The sequence below is a fragment of the Dermacentor andersoni genome, chromosome 5 (genome assembly GCF_023375885.2).
Source record: "Dermacentor andersoni chromosome 5, qqDerAnde1_hic_scaffold, whole genome shotgun sequence".
NCBI lineage: Eukaryota > Metazoa > Arthropoda > Arachnida > Ixodida > Ixodidae > Dermacentor > Dermacentor andersoni.
In genome coordinates this window covers 70,779,399-70,800,262 of record NC_092818.1, presented here as the reverse complement: position 1 = coordinate 70,800,262, position 20,864 = coordinate 70,779,399, and the positions used below count along the sequence as shown (strand labels likewise).

The 20,864-nt window shown below is 47.6% G+C and overlaps 1 long non-coding RNA gene across 2 annotated transcripts in view; it reads right to left on the bottom strand.

Annotated features, from left to right (window-relative positions):
• The window catches only part of LOC140218478 (uncharacterized), a 318,844-nt gene that overhangs the window by 107,870 nt on the left and 190,110 nt on the right, over positions 1–20,864 (bottom strand). The window lies entirely within an intron of this gene.

Sequence of the window (20,864 nt, the reverse complement as noted above, 5' to 3'; positions counted from 1 at the left end):
GAAAGATGCTAACTGTCCCGAGCACTTACGTTCTAATCCAATCCAAGCCGTCTGGTAGCCGTTCTAATCCGTTCTATCGCTCCGGACGGACTCTCCGTCCGTTCCGTGGCGTTCGTCCGTTAGCAGACGACACGGAATAATTATGAGCAGCAAGACGTCACGGCTCACGTGACAATTGACGTCATGGCATTCGTCGCGGTTCAAATTGACCAATCGTGTGCGGCTCGATGGAACGGACCGCCTCTGTTCTATTTTGGAACGCGTACAAGATCGCACCCCATACGTTGCTTCTTTGCGTGGCCAGGTGGCCCTAACAGAACTAAAAGCAGCAATAACCACATCAGTAAGTGATTATGAATTCAACATCAAAGCGTTGGGTACATTAAAAGAAAGGTGGAGGTCAGCATGAATAGCGGCTAGCACGAAACATACACAAAAAAAAGAGACTGAGCAGCTGGTGAGTGCTTGAGAAGGATAAGAATAGTGCAAGATGGCGACTTCCAAACACGGTAATGTGTGATTATCTAGATTGCCAGCGGGAACGTTATCACAAGCTTATTAGCTGGCACTCTCGTACCTCTGCAAAGACGTGGATGACGAACAGGCCAATTTCTGATCCTGAGGTACTGCAGATGACTCGAACGACCCGCAGGATGGCAAAATGGCAGCTATATTATTGAAAACGTTCTAACCGAAGATGGTACAGAGAACGGTACGAGGCGAGATGTTGAAAGAATATTTTGGAACTGGTTCTCAGACGTATGCTCACCAGAAAATATTTACGATAGGCAACTCTTAGGTGAAGAAATTTTGGTTTTCGTGATGACCGACCACAAGTTGAAGATACAGAAGGCAAGAATTTATTGTCTCCAACAAATCTAAGAAGTTTTTGATGTTGTGCTATCTATGCACAGCGTATCAACACCCCGTCGAGATGGCTCACCAGTCTAAATTAACCAGTCCTGCTGGCCATAAGTAAGCACCGCCTTCGTATCTCTTCTTAAAGGAATTCTTGCACGGGAAGGTATTCCTAAATCGTTTAATCGGGGCCCCGTGTTTCTCTTGCCAACGCCAAACTCCAACCCTGCAGAACCCTCATCTTGGAAGCCTATAACCCTGTTCATATTTAAAGCAGCGCCGAAAAACACGGACAAGGGAGGACACAGTACGAGCGCTGTCCTGTGTCCTCCCTTGTCCGTGTTTTTTGGCACTGTTTTAATTATGAATGATCTGTACCAACTAGCTCGCACCCAAACCCTTCGTACTATAACGCTGCTCAACACAGATTGTAAGATAATGAGAACCCTCCCTGTAAATCGCATGAAGGTATTATTGCCGAAAACAGTCAGTGCATATCAAACACGTTCCGTGCCTGGTCGGAGGGCATTTTCATCTCTCAACTTAGCACGTCGTATCACACAATACACAACAGCCCGTGTATCTTGAGGAATATTGGTAAGCTTCGACCAAGCCAAAGCGTTTGACCCCTTGGAACAACAATACTTATATGTGTCATATCACAAGAAGCCAGCAAACACTGACACCAAGGACAACATAAGGGGGATTGCTTGTGCTTAATAAATAAAATAAAGAAACGATAAATAATCGAAATGAAAGTGGATGAAAAACAACTTGCCGCAGGTGGGGAACGATCTCACAACCTTCGCATTACGCGTGCGATGCTTTACGAATTAAGCTACCGCGGTGCCGTTTCTCCGTCCATTTTCATGGGTGTTTCTATGTTTCCTAGTAGAACTCTGGGAGTGTTAGCCAGTGCCGCCACACATAAACCTTGGCGGCGGATGTGGAACATCCTTTCTGCCGCAGGCGTCACGAGAACGTGATCTTTTTGGGTGAAGGCAACCGGTCAATAAACCCACACATGCTGTCCTTGGTGTCAGTGTTTGTTGGCTCCTTATGATATGACTAATAAAAATCGGGCCCTCGGTTAACCTCCTTTCTTCTCGTTTAATACTTATTTGAGGTGTTACGGGGCTAAACTTCCCCGAAGAGCTTGTAGGTATCTTGCAGATGTTCTATTCGGGAACAACAGCTGAACTACTACTAGACAAAACCTTGACACCTAGGTTTGGCGTGACAAGGGGAGTGCGGCAGGGCTGTCCTTTGTCACCTATCCTGTTTGTGCTTGCGATTGAGACGTTGTTAAAGCGTTTTAGCGAGAGCCCGCTTATAAGACGTCTTCCTATCCCAGGAACCGGGTGCATTAAGGTATCAGCGTATTCGTACGACCTTACTTTGTTCTTACGGGACGCGCACAGTCTTGTAAAGCTATTTCGTATTGATAATCAGTATGCATCAATTGTCAGGGGGTAAAATTAATATGACGAAATGCGAGCCAATAAATTCAGGATATGCTGCTTATTACAACGGAGACAGATATGTCGAAAGGCCGTTTATTCTATCTGACGGCAGTACAACACATGACACGGCTCAGCTTCGTCGCAGAACTTTTAAAGGCAACAGCGCTAACAAAAGGATGCGCGCACATGGTCTGCGCACTGAACAGCAAAGGAAGAGAAAATTATAATAGGCACGTTTCATGCGATTACAACATTGCCATAACATTGCCAAGAGGTATTAAACAGACGTAGCATATGCAAATACTAGGCATCAAAATTTGTACAAGGGATGTTTCACCTCACACAGGGTGAGACATTGTCAGCTCCATTAAAGAAGAGACAGAAGCAGTGATTGCGTCGTCATACCGCTACGAGAAAGTGTTTTCTTTATTAAGAAGGTATTGTGCAGCAAATTGTTCTTTGCTGCAAGGGTAGCTCTCCCGCCGTCACCAGCAGTACGCGTAGTAAACACACTTATTTTCTCATGGTTCTGGCTAAACAAGTTGCAATATGTAGAGCGGCAATTTTGTCATCTGCCCAAATATAGCGGAAGACAGAGCTTCCCGTGCATAGTTACATTTGGTAGGCTACTGGGCACTAATATTACATGTGACCTACTTGATGATGGTAAGTACCCAGGTACTCATCCTTTATTTTCTCGGCCATTACGGTCGAACGCTTATGCCGCGAAGTAGAGTCAACTTGTTTCCGACAGCGGTAAAGCCAGAACCGCAGTATGCGGCGGCTGCGCGCTTACAGAGACAGCTTGTAAAGATAAGAAATACAAAGTTGCATGTGGCACCAATTTCAAGGATTTATGAAATGTGTGAGAGAGCTGTGCCTCCATGGACAGCTGCTACACAAACATGGACAGCCGTGCTTTCACCTGAATTGCCCTCTCAAGTAACGTATATCAGTGGGGCATTGTACCTACAAGAGACAGGCTTGAACGCTGGGATATGGTAGCGAATGATAAACGCATACGTTGCGTACAAACAGAGACCAACACGCACGTAGTAAAGTAGTGCGTTGTAGCACGCACCTTCTAGAAGCCGCATGCAAGAATGTTTGAAATATCCATCGACCGGGAACCATGGCGGCGAGATCGGTTTGCGTGTCTCGTCTACTACAGCGCTTGGTATACGTTTTGTGGTACTTCCGCAGCACTGCAGTACGATCTTAGCAGTCAAATAGAGCACTGTACTCCACAGTGCGCAAACTACGGGTGATGGTATGGCCTCATCTTGAAGAGCAGCTGTTCAAACCTGGTGAAGTCGAGTTTCTTCGCCGCTGGTCTACGTAGTACGTAACCGTCTCTCGAGGTGAAGGCTTTCTACCGCCAGAATGATGCCCAAATTCTCTTTGCCTGAGTAGAAGCTCTGTACTTGTGTGTGCCCCGAGTGTCATTCATGAATTCAATGCTGACAATGATGCTTTTGAATTTACACTGTAGGAGTGTTCTTTTCTTTTTCTGTATGCCAAAGCCAGCGTAAAAAAGACACCATTTACTATTTGTTTGCTCATCAGTTATGTTTATATCTATTTTTTTATATCAACGAGACGATTCTTGCATGCGCGATACGTTATATTGTACCCTACGTCCATACCAGAGTTGTATGCGTGCCTACGGGTGAATAAATTTTCTTGTCGTCTATGCAAATTGTGTTCGAAATGGAAATGCATAATGCCTTGTAATTCTTATGTTTCCACCGGCTATAGAGCCTATGAAATTTTTTCACGTTACAAATGAGCTGCCTAAGAACCTTGTGCGCAGCTACTCCTTCTAAGAAAGACCCTCAAAGAGCCTCCGCGGTTTACATAGAGGTCTAGACGGTGAATTAATAAGATGTTCTGAAAGGCAGTTATTACGGTGCTCTGGGAGATACTCGTAAGGTAGAGAGCTAGTGCCATAGTCAACCTCACTGCACATCATCCAAGTAGGTGTGACTATAAAACCCATAAACCAGGAACACAAAGCGAGGTAAGGCAAGCTACAATATTGGGCAAGCCGGATCATCTCGTCTGCGTTGTCTGCTGTGTTGGCTCGTTTTATGGTCGTCGAAACCTTTTCCAACTCAAGCACGTGTCGGAGCCTTAAACACGGAATGTTCGCCAATTGAGGAGTAACACTTGCGCTATAGGTGTAGCGTTAATACACGAATTTGCCGACGTTGTTTGCAGAGAATGTGTTGCATATCCGACAATTGTAGCTCGTAGATTGCTATGCTAAAGAGAGAACTGCAGGTTGGGTCATTTATCCCCGTTAAGTTCCCATGCATGACACCTCGGCCCAGCTGCGTGTAATGCGGGTCCTCATGGTGATCTGACAAGTACAAACGATATTCTTGTCAGGCGCAGACGGGACTTCTGTCGTCGCAGCATGATAACATGCAGAGCTCCACCCTTCCTCGACACCGGCCGCCCTCCGCGGCACTTAGGGATAATAAATCTGCGCTGAGGAACAGCGGGGGGAAGGTGTTATGCCTGCCAGGCCTGCCCTGTCGTAGATGACACATATGAATTGCTAAGGAAACAAACTCAGAGAAAGAAAAAATAATAAAACTGAACACGAAAGTGCGAAACCTAAGCATCAGAGCACTTGGTCTTCTGCATATTCTAGTGAAGGGGGGAGGGGGCGAGCAGAAGGAGGGGCAAGTTAGAAAAAGATCACACAGATGAGGAGATTTACTCAGGGAAGGAGCGATGTCGTCCAGTCAGAGAACAAAGGCATAGTAACGCTTTCAAGGCTCGGACAGCGAGGTCCCTGTTCCAGCATCATCTGAATAGAGAGTTACTCCCTGAGATAGTTTGTTACTGAAATTAAAATCCGGACAGCCTCATGCATGAATGCATGAGGCTGCACTTTTTTACCATGCTAGCTTCGAAAAGGCTGTCATTGTACCTCGAATCGAGTGCAGTGGCTCAGGAGGTACTTTTAATGCGCTTTTTTTCCTGTATATGCGGCCCTCTGCCTTGCGCTACTCGAAACGCTTTGGAAGGGTGGCGAGGTTTGCACTCGCTGATTTAGGTGCATGCGCCAATATTGAGTCTGCGTCGGTTGTGCATTTCCTGGATTGAAATTAATTCCTAGTGACTTCACCAGGGTAGCATGCTGCGTAGTGCGCGCGCACTACTGGTTGAGAAGAACTGAGCGCGCTCTTGGGCTAACAGAGCGGTGACAAAGACCATCCCTCCAATTCACGTACCGACGCGGCTGCCATGGTGTTTAGCTGTAACCAGGGTTGCCAGGTTTGGCGACTTCGGTCAAGATTGGCTAGTTTCGGAGGCTCGTGCAGAGAAAATTTTCGGGTTGGCTACTTGTCTACTTTCTGGCTACCTTTAAAAGCAACGTTTTCCTACAAGAATTACAGACAAATCAGACAAAATATTACAAATAAACAGTACAATTCGCTGTACTATGCCTCTTGTGACGAACACAATGTGTATACGACCATCTTCACCATGTGTATTTGGAAGGGAGGACGAAACCTCCACCTTGCAACCGACGAATTTCATTCAACAGGAACAACTTCTGGATCATTCCATGGAATGTCTCCTTTTACAACCGATTGGTGTGTAAACTGTACGGTGGAAAGTAAAGTTTTACCACGGTTCCATAATGAATTTCAGTAAAGGCATGTGAGAACACGTCAATATAGGGCTATAAAAACTACTACATAACATTGTTCTTTAAGGATTAGAAATCCTGACTAGCATATGATATTTCCGTGCAAAGATGAGATTTTGCATAGGGGTACATTGACGAACGACTAAAGAGCGAGAATTGGGCAGACGACATATTCGCTGGTACTAGAGTTCAGTGACAACTACTGGCGTTTACTTAATCATATATGCAGGGATAACAATTCCCGAATACGAATACGGAGCCACCCGTTCTAACTTGATCCGCAAGGACACGTTTTAAATACGTCGAAGTGCACTAAACGGAACAGCTCTAAAAGGATCAGTTCAAATTCGCCTACATCAATTTTTTATTCTTAATTAATTGACCATGGCAACAGCCTGGCGACTTTCTTGGCTACCTTTCGCGATTTCCTGGCTACTTGCCAGTTTTTGTACCTTGCAATCCTGGCTTTCGCCGATTTCTGCAGGTGCTGCTAGCTTATTTGAAAGTGCTGCATTTCTGCATTTCCTGCATTTCTGCAGGTGCTGCATTATTTTAAGAGCTGCATATGAAAGTGCAGCTCTTATGCGCCCGCAACTGTGTGTAGCGCCGGTGTCCCTCGACGTCGTCCTTCGGCGTAACCGAGCGAACGAGCACTGCGAAGGATGAAAGAGCGAACGCGGAGCGCGACGGGGGATTAAAGACGGTGATAGCGAAGAGAGCACGTGGAAGAAAGCGGAATAGGAGGGTATGACGAAAGTGTGACAAGAAAAGCGTAGTGTCGCACAAGACGGGCTCTGCGGCGACGACCACTATGAGATGGTGTAAAAATAGTATGCTGTCGTCTGTTCACCGATGGCATGCGGTGAGCGCGTCCATCGAGACCATTTATGGAAACAAAGCACTGCATGAGCGGAGGTCTGTCTGCGGTGCCTTAGGTGAATGATTCCCACTCGTCACCCACGCGCTGCCTCTTGCGACCTCCTGTTTAGTGAGGCAGTCGCGCCACACTTCGCCCCGTTTGAAATGTGTCGCACGAGGGAGATTGTCCATTAGCCAATAAATGGCGTAATGATAAACGTATAGAGCTGCGCTCTAATTTCGCATCAGGGAGTGTCATAATGGTAGGTGTATTCTTTTTCATTTTGCTAATTCTATAGACATTTGGTATATTCGCTTCAATAAATTTTAGCTTTCCGCGCATGATTGCCCATTTACAATAGTGGTCGATTTATTTATCTCGACATGTACGGTCATCGTTCGTAGTTAACTTCCTTCAAATTAAGTTAAGGTCAAAACTTTCTAAAACATACACATTGTTACCTATTTGTGCATATTAGCCGCGTCGTTTCGCCATGAGATCAATCGCCGTGAGCGGCCGGGCATGTTTAGCCCACATGGACGCATGACATCTATAGTGCGGGAAGTTGTTGATTTTTATAGTCGTTTCTCTATGTTATTTAACTTTAGCATACTTACAATTTGCGCGTTCTATAATGTAGGATAAGAGGAAACTGCGTGAATATGCGCAAATTCATATCGCATGTAGGTTTCTCAAGAAAGACGCGTATGGCAGGGCGGACATCTTTGGCAACAGAGCAAGGCGGCTGCTGACGTTGTCATGCCGAAGTCCTAGTCACTTGCTTCCCGCTTGACATTTGCCGTCTTGGTAATTGAAAAATACCTGAAGGCAACAGAAATATGTATAGGCACGCCAATCTACGCCGTCGCAGGTCATTCAGCGCATGCGCAGGCGAGTCCTGAGCGCCTCGAAGCCTTCAGGAATTTTTGAATGCCGATATTGGCACCACGGCTGTGTGGCCGCTTCGCGCTTATTGAGTGCGCACTGTACTAAGCGGGGCTTAGTTCAAATTGCTTTGGCTAGAACTGAACTATAAATGCAATTTTATGCGTGCTAACTGCTTACTTTCTAACTTCATACATCCACCTTCGGATAGGACGCTCGTCGACTCCTCTAGGCCCAGTCCTGGCAGAACGGAATCAACATCGGCTTTAACATCGGGATGGCTTGCGATGGCTGAAGTTTGTGCATTTCAACTTCAAAAGCATGTTTCGAGTAGGTTTGAGGGCGAGTAAATATATATACACGCAAAGGTACTGCGTCCATCTAGTTGTCGGATTCGCTCAGTGGCCAATAGCAACGGGACCTGTCGAACGATAGGCAGCAGGTTGATTCTGTCGACGTCGTCAGCCCGAAAAGCCCTTCCCACTATGACAACTACGGTTCGGCTGCAACGTCGCTGTCTGCCTAGTGTGGCGAAGTGGTCTATTAGCAACCTGGTGTGCTGATGAGTCAGTCGATCGTTGTTGTAGGCGTCTTGTCGGTGTCGTGTCGACCTAGTGTCACCGCTCCCTTCTAGTAGTACACGAAGTCAGCCATGCGATGCCGCCCCGGTAAAAGACGGCCGGCGGTTCAAGAACGGTTCGTGAGCAACATGTTTAGCGAAATGTCAGCTCGAAGTAGCGCAGGAATTTTCCCACATTTTCTCTTTTCGTCAATGAAAGGCCGCTGCGATAAACGTGGTTCCTGAAGTAGTTCGGACGACTCCATTCGTCTTCCCGTTTTAAACCGCTAAGGTGCAGCCGTACGCGGCGTACGTATTTTCTGTGTTTCTTTTTCTTCTTTTTCATCGCACCAACGTACAGATATGGGCGGAGTTTCAAGGCGGTATCCGGCACGATATTTTGCAGCAATACGCGAGTGTACCGCATCGCGACTCACTTGAGCCATACCATGGCCTCCGAAATTGAACAGCCAGACCCTTCCAAAACCTGTCGTGCCTTTACCCCTACTGTAGGGAGCATGCGCCGACGCGCCATGAAAACGCGGATTGCAGTGGGCCCAGGTGGAAGAGTCACCCATTTAAATAAGAAAAGAAAAGCTTAAATTCAGGTGTTTCACGTGCCGAACCCCCGACCTCATTATGGATCACCGTAATCGGGAACTCCGGATTAATTTGATCACCTGGGGTTCTTTTACGCGCCCTCAAAGCACCGGACACGAGCGTTTTCGCATTTCGCCCCCATTGAAATGCAGCCGCCACGGCCAGAGATTTCACCCGACACCATCGGGCTTAGTTGCGCAACGCCAAAGCCACTAGGCCACCACGGCGAGTCCAATACAATATGGAGGGAGTACTTGCGAAGTTGCGAAGGTCACCCCGAAATTTTTGGTCGGCAGAGCAGTGCAGTGTTGCTCTCTGAGAGGGCTGATACCCGCCGTGGTGGCTTAGTGGCTGTGGCATGGTGCTTTTAAGCATGAGGTGGCGCGATGTAATTCCGGTCGTGGAGGCCGTTTTTCGATGAGTGCGCCCATTTGCTGTGCTTTGGATGTACGTTAAAGATCCCCATGTGGTCCAAATCAATCCGGAATCTCCCAGTATACAGCACGCCTCATAATCAGATAATTAACAAAACGAGAACATGATAAAAGCAGCCCGCTTTTACTTTGTTCTCGCCTTACTCATCGTCTTGAATTTCCATTTCCCGCCTTCCCCGTGTTTTCCCTCATAATGAGACAGTCGTTTAGGCAAGTAAAACCGCAACAAAGAAGTAAGAAGAAGAGAACGCTGCTGGTAATCGCATCCGCATTGAACGAACAAGCATGAAGAAACGACGCCTGAAATCCTTCGCATTCATCATATCCCGAATTCTACGGATCTTTCCATTGCACGTTATGCCATCCCAAGGGAAAATTAAAAAAAAACAGATTCTCTGTCATTTCACTCAAGTTTAGGCATTCCTTTACTGTACAAATGAGATATTTTGAGAGATACCACTGAGAAAACTTGAGCAACAACCACATTCTACGCATTCGAATATCTGGCTCCGAAAGCGACACAGTGCAATGAAACTGCAGAACTGGGTCATAGAGACACAAATTCTACAAGAGCGGAGGCTCCTAGAGCACAGCGCTCATATGTCCGGACTGTAGCTCACCAAGCGGCTGATGTGAACACCTGAATCACACTTCTGATTTCGTTTTTGGGCTCGCGCAGTTGAAACGCTAGCTAGCACGTGTTAGGCCGCCTGCACTAATTGGCTTTGTTGCATTGTTTTTGCTTCTAGTGCTCAAGTGTATGCGCTCCTGGCACGAAATCTTTCTTTTTCCGATTTAATAAAATAAATATGGCTGCGAGCGTTCTTTACAAGTCTCCATCGAACGTGACACGTGTAATGTTATGAAGCAGACGCAAGACTCCTTTTGCAATGATGAAATGTTTATTCTAACGCTACGGTGTTAAGGGCCCCGTCTCGCAGGAAATCCGCTGTCGGCGTCGACGGAGTTGTCCCTGAGCGAGAAATGCCCTATATAGATCAAAAGTGAGAAATGGGCGAGTTGATATGGAAACCTGGCTAAATTCAGGGCGCGAAGTAGTGGGACACAAGCTAAGAGATAAGAAAGGACAGGACACGGCGCTACTTGCAACTGAATGTTTGTTCGAAAGGTTATAGACTTTATGCCTGCTGTCTTTATGACGTTTGATGACGTAGGTCATGTACGGTTTATAAAGTTTCTAAAACCTTTCGAATAAGCTTTCAGTTGCAAGTAGCGCCGTGTCCTGACCTTTCTTGTGCCTTAGCTTGTGTCCCAGTGGTTCCCGCTATGAATATAGCCTTCCCGTATATGTATGTGCCTCGACTTGCTATGTGACATGCGGTATATGCGGGTAATATTGCCGCACCATTCTACCACAACAGTTGCTCATATCTTGTCTTAAATTCTTGAGAAGGTTATTGCTCCGAATCGTGAGAATGACAGCCCACAAACAAATGTCATGAAACAAAACAGCGAGAGCGCATGCCTTTTACGTTTAATCTTCTCAGACTTAAATATTAAAATGCGAAACAACAAGAGAAACCTGAAAATATTGTAATTTTTTTGACGCCCATGTGCACTACCTCCATAATCGGCCCACACCAGAGTATAAATAAAGCTCGCCTTCGTGCATAGCGTTCAGCGCGAGCGTTTCCCGGCAAACATTACAATTACATAAGCTTCAGTTGCCGAGAACTGTTAGAAGGAGACAGGGATCTTTCAACGCTGCCACTTTCTACTCTTAAAGGCGAAGTTTAAGCGTCTTCCAATGTTGCTCTAAATATGCTCGTTCTGGGCTATTGTACGTTCATCCAATGTTGTGGCAACAGATAAGCAGCAGTAATTCCCGTACGAAGCTCCAGCGGACGGCATCAGCTAGAAAAAGTAAATTACAAGCATGTGTCATATTGGTATTCAGACCTTATAGGAAAACTGCGCGTAGTGGCTAAACGTGCAAAAGTGTTGAATAGGCAACATTACAAAGGCAATTCTCTTTTACTGTCATGGCGTAGAAAACATCCGACTAATCCGAAAAATACACTGCATACAATATGACAAAAACATCTGATTTTCAAGTAGTCCGTCATTCTCGGGCCTTATTTCCTACTCTCTAAGAGCACAAAAACACGGGCGACTGCCCGTTTTCAACAAAAAGTTGGCATCAGCCGACGCGGTGGTACGCCACGTAGATAGAGGTGGCCACAACAAAGTCTCTTAGCCAGTAGCCAGACCATGCTAGACGCTCGCAGAATGCCTTCCAGTCGCACTTAAGACAAATGCGTAGGCGCAACGCCTGCTTTCACATGTTCAGATAACGGGATTTTCGAATTACAAGTTCCTCGTTTTGAGTTCCTCGGCGTTATCTTTTGCGCATTTTGCCGTTGCAAGCCACATACTCCTGTGTCGAAACTCTTGGCAGTCGCTCATGACATTTTTTACAAACATGTGTACCCAAAGTAGGTAGTTGTTGTGGGGTGAGAAGAGGATAGGGCATAAAGTCTGACAAACTTGGCCCCGTAAGATTTAGTCATCTTGGAACTAAGCTACGTTAAATTGCGCCACAGCGGCCGACCTGTCTTTTGCTAACTGCTTCACAATGCCATGTGCGGCCAACTTGCCAAAAAAATAACTCAATATTTGCAGGAATAAGTCACCTTAATGTTGGGCCCCATAGAAAGCGCTACAAACATGTCCCAGTAAGAATCAGTGCGCGCCAACAAAACTCGTGCCACCACGACCGAGATGTTTTTCGCTAACTTCGTCACAACGCCCGGTGCCGTACCTCAAGCATAAATTGATTGAAATGCGGCTCAGACTGTCAAACAAAATATATTACCTTGCCGAGGTACAATAGCGCGAAAGTGCCGTGTAGAAGTGCAGCAGGAAGGTAAAAATGTAGCGAGAGCCCAAGAGACCAGAGCTACATAAAAAAAAATTATGCAGATCCCACGCACTGTGGGAATAGATGTAGCGACGTTTTCTGTACTGCTTGCTTTAATTGACGGTAATGAGCGGTGATGTAGACGGCGAATGTTTGGTTTCTTCGATGTTACCTTGCTGTGTGTCTGCATAGTACACAGAACACACAGGGACAGGTGTTTGCTTGAGGGGATGTTGTGCGCTGTATTTGTTAATATCTGAGATGGTTGAGCATTGTCATTGCCTCACATGGCACATCACATCGCAGCAGAATGTTGGTAGAATTATGGGGTTGTAAGTGCCAAAACCACAATCTGATTATGGGGCACGCCGTGGTGGCAGCCTCCGGATTAATTGAGACTGGGTTGTTGTTTAACGTGTCGCTAAATGAAAGTGCATGAGCATTTTTATTTCGCCCCCGTCGAAATGCGGCTGCCATAGTCAGGATCAAATCTGTGGCCTCGAGCAATGCCATAGACGCAAAGCTACCACAGTAGGCACAGAAGTGATGATTTGACGTGCGACCGCTTCCGTAGTGTCGCCTAGACCCTGAGCTGAGCTTTAATTATTGCGGCTCTGCTTCTGCACGCCCTGCGCAAGTTGTCCGCTTGACATATTTGCATGACGGTTATTTTGCAGAAATTGCAGAAACGTACTCCACCGTACCTCGAACTTACGTTTATCTAGTTCCACCGCAACCGCTGTCATGTCTTTAGTAGTAGTGTCCCCTTGCCTTCTCACGTCACCTTTTCCCTATGCAACCTCCGCCCAACCCACCCGTAGGCGAACTGCAAGCGAAGAGTGGCAAGGCTGTTATTCACTCGTTTTGTCACTGCGTCGGTTCTACCCATTCTCTGCCTCCTCTTCCCCCCTCCTCTCTACCATTATATCTAGATTCCCTTTGGAGTTGCAAGTTGGAAAGAAGTTTAGCGCTGCAATTACTGCAACGCTGTTGTGGGGTTCACGAATAATTACAGCTGTCAGGAGGCTAATGCGGCGACGGCCCGGGAGCTCCAGAGGATATTGTGCCCATTCGTCACGGTGCAAAGGTCCAACCGAGCATCTCGCGTTGCCTTTCGGCTCTACCGCGCTCCTCTCATGTATGTGCACACACGGAACCACGCAACGACGCGGTGTGCCAGACAGCAGCAGCAGCAGTAGGAAAGTCGAAGGAAGCCGCAAAATGAGCTTCATTTAAAGGACAAAGGGGACGTCGAACAGGCGAACGCTTATTTGCGCAGCCGGCCTAGCTCGCTTCGGTTGGCGTGTCTGGTGCATGGCGTATGCATCTCGCGCATATGGCGTGTCGTTGGCATGACGCTAGGTACCAAAGTGTCATTTCATTCATAGGATACTTTTTTTTAATTAGCGTTATCCTGTGCTCCGATAGCATTAACCTGTACTCAATAGCATTAGCCTGCACTCCCAACACCGCGGTCGTCGTCTTTCCCTCCGATTTACGTGCGCTATTTTGTAAGGTTGTGTGGTGCGGCGTCTACGCTGTTGAGACGCGCCTGTTGAGTTCTCGCCGGTCTGCTGAGAGGCCGAATACTTTGAGCGGAGCGACAGTGTTGACTGAAACCGTCTACCTTAAAAATGGCGGTCGCGACCTTGAATATGTTCGGAGCCTCCGGCTCGCCAGCCCATGCTTGGGCACAAGGAAGGACGCATTTTTTTTCCTACGGGAAAGCAGTCTCTGTGGATCGTGGACGCTCGCCTGATGGCCTGCACATGTTTCCGGCGGCGAAAGGCGTCAATGTTTCCCAGAAGTCGTCTCTAAATGGGACTAGTCACCGTCGGAAGGGTGGCTTGGCTGCCCGCAGACGCTAGCAGGACGAAAGGTTCCCTCTTTTACCTCAAAGTGCCCCTAAATGCGACCAGTCGACCTTGGAGCGCGGGTTGTTGGGCACAATGCCGGTTACCCGACCCCTTCGTTCGCTACAGCCTTGGCGTCTGTCTGCGCAGAGCTGCGTCAACGTAATGTGTGGTGGTTCGGTGCGTTACCTGACTGACATAACACAAACTCGACTTCTTCACACGCCTGAATTTCTTCGCTATTCTCGGCGTGCGTTTGCCACGCCTACTATGTGCGCATATTCCGAAACCCCCGCAGCAGAAGCAACCAAAGCGAGGCAACTAATACCCTAGTTACACGGGCAGTTTAACCGCGGTTAAACTTAACCGTGGTTAACTCGGTCAACCGTGGTTAATGCGAACCGTAGTCCGCCAGAGTTACACGGGCTATCCCGACCATGGTTAATGGTCTGATGACGCGTCACGTGATCTCTTGCGTACTGGCTTCATTTTGAATAATTTTTCTTAGGCATTTGATTACAGTGGTATAAAGATGCTATTTTTCATCAAAAAAGTTGTCATATTTCAGGGTTTTAACGTGTAAGACTGCGTTTTGAACGTGTAGGTTATTCATTTTCGATACTCCTGCTCTGTGATGTCAGCATGCCTGGTGGGCATACACTCTATAAAAAGTCAGAATTAATGGCCACAAATGGGTAAATATAAAATAAAATTAAGTCCACTGAACGAAAAGGTTAAAAAGAATTCCTAATGACCAAATTAATGTTTCAACTAACAACCATTGGTTAGATAATTAAAGCAGTACAACTTTACGCGAATGTACTTTGTAACCATACGCTTGCATTTACAACAAAGAGGAATAAGAAAGGAAGAAAAGGCATTGCTTTCAGGTGTTAATATGTGTGCACTGCGATTCCACATAGCAGAAATTCTCACAGAAAAGTACATGTTAAAAATACAAAATTTATTACTACAAAGGCAACGCTATCAAACTGGACAAGAAAGTGAGACGCACATAAACACACAGCGTTTGTGTGTGTCTCACTGGTCCAGTTTGATTGCGCTTTTCTTAAATTTTGAAATTTGTGCGTAGCCGTCATCTCTGCGCAGAGGCGCGCGTTTCAACTACTTGAGCGCAGAGCGGCCAGATTATCTTCCCAAATGCGTATCACTGCCTCAGTTGTCGCGTCAGGCCAAATGATACGCTTTTTGGAAGATATCTGGGAAGTGCCAGCGCTGCACTCGGTAGAAGCACCGTCTGCCATTATGCGCGTTTCCGAAACGTCGGTTACATTAAATCGAGGTTGCCAAGCTCGATTGGCGGTCAGCCAGGATTAGCGGCCTAACCGCAGTTCCGCCTGCCATGTAACCGCGCTAACCGCGTTTAGCGATAACCGCGGTTACGTTTACCGCGGTTAAGGTCGACCGCGTAACAGGGGTATAAATCTACCTCTTGTCTATCACGTGAGGGCCTATTTCCTGTCATCCCACTGGTCTAATATTTTTTGATGACTACGCGTCAAGATTGCCACGTGGCACTTCCTCCTAGTATTTTCCTTCCTCCATGGAGCGAAATACAGGCTATGGCGCCATCTCGATGCGACTACAGCAAACACGAGGCAACTATCTCGTTAAGCCTGCTGCGCTTCCAATTGAGAACGTATCTCGAAGACAACACCCATTTGTCACCGGTACGCCGCTGTCGAAGCATCAGCACACAAATTTAAAGCAAATAGGAGCATTAGTGGGAAACTAATGAGGCGAGAAGGGCTGGCTCACAGCTCGATAGATCCGAAGCGGGCGCCTCGAAGTGACGCCATGCTGCCCTACGTAAGGCACCTAGGGCAACATTATAGTTCCCCACGGGTGCGTTAGCCTTGAACGCCAAATCCCCAAAAAGAGCTCACGTACTTAAGATCTCCAGCACCATGTACGTACAGCGCATGCGCAATGTGGAGCACGCAACGCCGAAGCTAGCTATTTGCGCTTGCTGCTGTACGCTGTGCTAAAGCTGTTTATTTATCTGATGGCCAAAAGCTGTCTGTTTATCGGGCGATGACTAATGCCGACAGTTTCCCGTCCGTTGTGTGACGCCTGCAAAGGCTATGGTGATGGAATGGCAGCAGTCACGCCAATCTTGTGGGGCACCTGGTAGCTACCAGCGTTCTGTTACTCCTGTCCAGCACCAGTTGTTCGCACGGTTTGTTGCGTCGACAAATGTCGCACCCACGTACAGTGGGAACATCGTTAGAGAAGTTCACGCGATGATAGTGATATATAGGAGGACGTGACGTAACCCATGAGGGAGCGCGGCGAAGCCTCGTCAGGGGAGAGGGAAGTGAAATTTGATAGAGAAAGAGAAAGGATGATGGACAACAAAATTTGTTGCTCGGCTAGTTGGTTCACGCTAATAAATGAATACTGGCAAGCGCAGTTTCAAGACGGGACAAGATAAAGACACCGACGCACAGGACACGTGATACTCGCAACTAAAGAAAGAAAAACTGCGCTTACCAGTATTTATTAATTGGTAGTGCGTGGAGTTCCCTACAATGATTAGCAGGAACAACTCTTGTGCTGCAGCGGTTCAGCCACGCTGGGAATGACGGGTAGTGCATGGATTTGTCTGATCATCGTTCTTGTGGACTCAGGCGTTCTTGCGACTTTGTTTATTACACTTTATCTGTCTTCATTTTTTATATTTCAGGACCCTCTCTACTTTTCTAAGTGCAGAAGACTCTGTGAATACGCAGGATCGCTGCTAATTGCAGCGGTTCAGCCTGCCGAGGTGGCCAAATCGAAACGTTCCAAGCGCCTCGACGCGCTAGCTTTACCCGCGAGAAATTCATGGGTGTCCTAAGCCCTTTATCGATGCATCCGTCCGTGGCGTAACGCTTTCAATATCGGGTCGTGCGCTCGAATACTGCCGTCAAACAATTTTTAATATTGTTTAAGAAATGCTCCGCTACAGAGTACTTTGTTGAAAATGACGAGTTTACAATGTTGCGATGCCCTCTTCGAAGCCAAAATAACGAAGTTTAGGCAAATTCATGTACTATCCATCATTTACATGCTGGCTGAACCACCCCGCTCGCACCTCCCGTGCATGCGAGCATCATAGTCCCTCCGGTGATTATCGCATGAAATTTTATGGGGTAGTAGACTCGACCACGTGCAGCCCTAAGCTTTACTGTCGCAGTCAATGCTACACCGCGATGGCGAAATTCACTAATACGTAAAGCAGATGGCTTCTTGGGGCCCTTTCGTCCGTTTTGTGGTCGGTGGCGATCACACTATTGGCGCCGGTGCAGAAGGCGCGACCTCATCTGCAACCAGTTTGCGGAGTGTATTCGTCACTCAGTGTTAACTTTTGCTATCTTTGAATCGCAGATGCCCTCACGCGAGAGCCTATAGACAAGTCTGAAGTTTCACATGCTGTGGTGTAGAGCTCTCGAAGGTCTGCCCTCTTCTTCAAACGCGCTCGCCTCTTATGTCTTGTGTGGTAGAGGAGGATGGCAGTCATGTACCACACCCGCGTTCGCGCCGCTGCGGAAAACACACACACGATACGACGTATGAACTTATATGTATAGGCGCGTATGCTACCACTCTCCCCAATTCCATGCCCCATGCAGAGTAGCATGTCAGCGATGTCTACACGCCGGCTAAAATATCTGCCTTTCATTAAAAGGTCCTCTCTCTCTCTCTCTCTATCACAACTAGTGTGCTCGCTAACGACTGCTTTCTGCACGGAATTGAGCAATGAAACATGAGACGCTACTTCAATATTCTCCCTGCAATATATGTACGACTTCAAGCGCATCATTCCCTTAATAAAGTTTATATTTTCAAGAAGCGTTCAGCTAGTCACTTAGAGTGAGAATTCTCATCTATCATTTCCGCACAATTTTTTTGGTTTGGGCAAGAGAATTACTTTGCTTATTTTGCGACCCCGGCGTCTTCAGAAAGCCGCGGCAGACGAACGGCGCACAAATTACGTCACTTTCATCCAACTAATAAAAAGAAAGTGGCCACTGTGAGGATTCGATGCTCTAGCCCACCGCCACTGCTAGCGCGTGTCACCATCGCATCTCTTCTTTCTCTCTGTTTTTTATTGCCTTACAAGCTTACGGGCTCTGAAGTACCGAATAGTACGATCATATTACGGTGAACCGTCAGCTGCTTGCTGACTACACGTCATCAGTATTCCGGCATGTGCAACAGAATTTCCAATCTGTTAAACCACTCCGCTGCACACGTCTGCATCTTCTGCACTTCAACCAAATGGGACACAGATTCGCAAAAATGTCCGCCAACAGGTCTCAAGTCGATATCTGCATCGTGTACAGCCGTCCGAGTTCGCCGTATGTGTGCAGGCCCAGGAGCATAATAAGACCAAAAGGCACGCAATCGCAGTTTTCAACCGCAAGATAACAGATTCCATGTGGACTTAATGGCAACACTTTCTCGGAGTTCTCTGTAAGATGTCGCAGACTCGCTTTATAAGGACGACAATATGACAGTTCCAGCCCGTCGGCGCCACCATGTTTAGGCGCGGTCGGTGGACCAAATATTGTTAGGTTGTTCGCCGTAACCGTCACGGTCTGTTTGGAGCAGGGGAGCTCCTGGAAGGTGTTTTGCGGTGCCGTTTCACGCATCTTAGAAGTCGTCAGTCAATGGACAGACGCGGCGGCCACTGTCTGCGGGGTCAACTCTGGGACCAAGTTGGACCAAGGGCAAGACGCGTGTCTGCGAGAACCCTCTCACCTCGGTGTGCTTAGTGAAACCTGTGCGGAAATGAGTGTGTAAACCCTCCCCCTCAAAGGCGGGTCGGCTACGAATGGGTCGACGGTTGAACGGCCGTTTTCCTTCCCCTAGGGATCTAGGGAGGACAGAATGTTTATAAGCAGCCGTGGCGCGGCTGCTGTGTGTGCATTCTCTTTCAGTCATGCTAGATTGATGAACTGTAACGTCCTCATATAGATACAGTAAATAAATCCCATATTCCTCCTTTCCGATGAGAAAAAGACCCTCCTGTCAACAACGTCCTCAGCGTGGATGAGTTGGACGATGGTATGGGCCAGCTACCATCTATCTCATGCCCGAGCCCAACCCTTACAACATTTAACCTGCTGCAATGCAAAACTTGGCGCCACCGTCGCATCGCGGGGCCGTTGCAACAGGCGACAGTGATGAATATCTCCGAGGCTGTGAACGGAGATGGGCTGTGCCTGGCGGCTTATTCACTAGATGGCGCATGATTTGGTGTGGTGCCCCTGTTGGCGATAAGCAGTCTTGATCATCCGAATTCGAATCGCTCACGTCTACATCATCAGGCGAGACAGCAAAGCATGGCCGCATGAGCCTGTTCACTGCTAACTAGCTACTGTCGGTCAACTTGGGCCTGCAGACGCCGTCGCCGTAGCCCATGGACGACGGCGGGGAATAAGATGCAACGCGCTCCAGGTACCCGTCGGACGACGAATACGACATTCCACCCTCAGGCTATGAGGTGGAGTTTCCCAGCGAACCCGGTGAAGAAATGTAGAGTCAGCACCATGGTGCCGTTTGGAAAAATACTGTCATCGCTCGGCAAAGTGGTGTCACGTCGTGCTGAAAAGTGGCGTCATCGAGAACGAGCACTGAACGCAATGTGTGTGAAACACTACTTTGATGAGAACTCCGCAAATAAAACTAAGGTGAGCAGGAACATTACACTGGGAAACGTAACGCAGCAGCACTAAGCTCAGCGACACATTCAGGGACAAGTAATGCTCTCGCTGCAGCACAAAAGTAATTTCGTCGCAGCACAAAAGTCAGCGACACACTCAGCGACAATTGAGTGAACCAGGGAAATAACTTTATTAGGTCTAGAGAAGACGCAGGGGAGACCACGCCCCACTTGGCTAGTCCCATGTAGCGATCGCCAAGCCGAGCTTGACGGCCCGATCGCGGGCACTCTGGACGGCGAGGGCTTGGTCGTTGAGTTCGGGGCTGCCCAAGAGCGCGGCCCACCTATCGTCACTGAAGGAGTAGCAACAAGTGATGCTGCTCTCGCACTTACACATCACAAGAATTGCTTGGGTGCCCCCATAGTATTTTTTCAAAAGGACGTTCCCCAGATACGCGAGCGACGGGAGGCAAACCCGGCTGTAAAACGAAACGAAGTCTTCTGGTTACAACCTCACTATCTACTCGAATGGCTTTTTAGCGGGGAGAACGTAACGTCCACGTTCGGCTGCCGCATACGCGTTGTGACGCTGTGTGCAAATGGTCGGGATACGACAGTCCCAGCGGAGCGGACCCTAAACGTTCCGCTAAAGCTGTCTATCTTCAACTCTTGTATTTCGAGTGGAGAGGATCTGCCGTATAATTGTGAAAAATCTCAAACAGTGTTCAACCATTCACTGACACCAACTAGCGTAAAATTTATTCGCGTCTTGAAATGGCATTTTGCACGCACTGATCCCGAATGTAATTTAGCGATGGTCACTGTAACATAAGTATAGGGTTTTTCAGTATCTTGGCCGACCTGTTCAACGGCACATCTCTTTTTCGTTGTAGTTGTTGTCCGAGTATTTCCGGCCATGGTCTCCCGCAAATTTTCGGCATCTGATTGTACGGAAATTGTGTCATGATGGGACATGGTGATGCTCAGCCTGCTCGCTTCAAGCACAGGTGATGGAAATAAACTATAGGAGGGAGCATTGCGTCACGCATCCCTTCATTCTTGGCACAGGATCCGTGAAGCGATTCCATTCTCTTTTTCCCTCGCAGTATCGGCCCAACATGTAATCTCTGAGGC